Consider the following 2,554-nt stretch of genomic DNA (forward strand, 5'->3'; position numbering starts at 1 on the left):
TAAAGGTGGAAAGCTACCTAGACTCTTGAGACTAAGAGCGAGAGACTCATGGAGAAGTAAGATGTGGTTCCTAAAGTGGAACAAAGGGCAAACACAATTCTGAGATGAATAGACTCTTGAAAGAGTGGTGAGCTCGTGATCATATTAAGATACTCAGATAATGATTATCCCACTTGGAATAGAAATTTTTGTTTGAGGGGGTGTTGTAAGCCTTGATATGAGGCTTGAAAAATCATTTCGGACTGAGCATGGTTGATACGCTCGAAGGGGAATGTTGTGTCTCAGAGACAAGCGTTAACACTCTTCAGATGTGATGAAGTAAATCATCTGATTGAAGTGATCCTTTGAAGTGAGCAAAGGGGTGCTTAGGTTACTATAGTGATTAAAAGGTTTGACGAGTACCTGTAAACTTGGCCATAGACGCTCTTAGAATGGTAAAATTGAAAGAGTTGTAGGATGCAAGCTTGTGCTGAAAAAGAAAGAGGATAATTGCCCATATAAATATCAAAGGGGGTGATTGTTGGGATATTGGCATTAATAAGCAACACCTTTGCAGCCTACCCTAAGGAGTAGGGTTGCTATTGTCAAAAGGCTACAATGGTAGTTGCACCAACCATTGATAAAATGGTGCAACCCTTGTGTTGCCAACATTAGTGCCACAAATCATCCCATAATTTGTGGATCTTGTCTTACCATTGATACCTATAAATAAAGGTATTATTTGAGCGCAAAATGGGTGTGAAAGAGTGGTAAGTGTGTGTAAGAGAATAAGAGAGAAATAGGGGCTGCCAAGGATAGCAGCCCTACTACAATTGTAGCAATGAGCTGGGAGTTGAGTTAGAGTGGATATGATCAAGGTTGTTAAAATCGCGAGTTGACTCGTAAAATCATATCTCGTAAAATCATATGATTTTACGAGTCAATACATGTTTAACATGCAAAATCACTTTAAAAACTCGAAAATAGGTAAAATTGGATAAAAACAGATGAAATCACGAGTTTACAGCTGTTTTTATGATTTTAACCTAAAAAACATCATATATTGCAGTATTCCTGAAATTTCTTGTTTATATGTCATTTCGCCATTTATTTGATGCTAACCGCCCAATTTATCCTTCCAAGCAACTGTTTAGGCAAAAAATTATTGGCCACACGAAGCAACTCCAAGCATAGACCACTGGATCCATGTCAATGGTTGGTTTTGTTGAAGGAAAAGTAAGAATTTTACAGAGTATCCATTTTCTGTTGCTAGAAAGTCACATTCAAGATTGGTTTTTGACATAAAAATGAACACTTTGACATGACAATATCAAAATAAGTAGCCTAACTTGCACTTTTAAATTGCGTGGAACTATATAATAATAATTTTTTAAAATAATTTAAAAATATTAAATTTTTTTAACTTAAGATAAAAAAATCAAATTTAATTTTTTTTTAACTCACATATAAACTCCTGTACATATGTTGAATTCTAAACCAACATCTATAGCACCTAATATCTTTTTAAATCCTATTTATTTTTATGTTTTAAAAATATTTATAAATTTTTTTGTAATGATATAATATTTACAATGTACCGATATGCAATTTGATATAGTCATAATTTTATTAACTATTTATTGATGATGTTTTCAAAATAAAATATGTTTATAAAATATCTAAGTTGTGTTTGTATTGATCACAAATTGGTTTCTAATAATCATGTTGGAATTGATTACAAGGCTGATTTAAATTGATTCTTGAATTATTGAACACATGACATTTAGAAACAATTCCTCTAGTAATAGATTTGATGTAGGATGACAACATGGTATAGATATTGATAAGAATTCAAAAAAAAATTAGTGCAAGTATTGTCAAAAAATTTCCTTATGATTTTACGATTCGTTTTTATGATCCGAGTTTGTTTTGTATTTTTCATGTCGTGTCAAAATCGTGATTTTAACAACCTTGGATATGATCCTCCTCCTCTATGTATTTATTTTGTATTCTTTCTCTATCTCTAATAATATAGACCTCTCCCGTGGATGTAAGCGATTTGCCAAATCACGTTAAATATTGTGTCAGTGTACTTAACCTTCTATGAGCAAATATCAATATATCACCGATCTGGATTCCCCAACATCTTTTACCTACGGACATTCATCATTATGATAATTAAAATGTGTTTTGGTGTATTGAATGCTAGGTTTAACATCTTAAATGCTATTCTAAGTTATCCAATACGACAATAAAAATTAATTTTAATTGTTTGTTACACGTTGCATAATTTTATTTTGATATAGCATATAGATGATCGATTGTTTATAAAATATAGTAAAAGAGATTGGAATTTCTTGTCATGTACAATATTAATGTAGTGCATAAAAATATTCAAATAGATGTGTCAATAACAACAAATAAGTTTGGTTAAAGAAATCAACTATATGAAAGGATTATAATAATCGTTAAAAAAATAATTTATTATATCTTAATTAATACTATTAATGGGTGTCAAGCTTTATTTTATATGTGTATATATATATATATATATATATATATATATATATATAAT

The sequence above is a fragment of the Populus euphratica genome, unplaced genomic scaffold (assembly GCF_000495115.2).
Source record: "Populus euphratica unplaced genomic scaffold, PopEup_1.0 scaffold341.1, whole genome shotgun sequence".
In the NCBI taxonomy this organism is placed as follows: Eukaryota; Viridiplantae; Streptophyta; class Magnoliopsida; order Malpighiales; family Salicaceae; genus Populus; species Populus euphratica.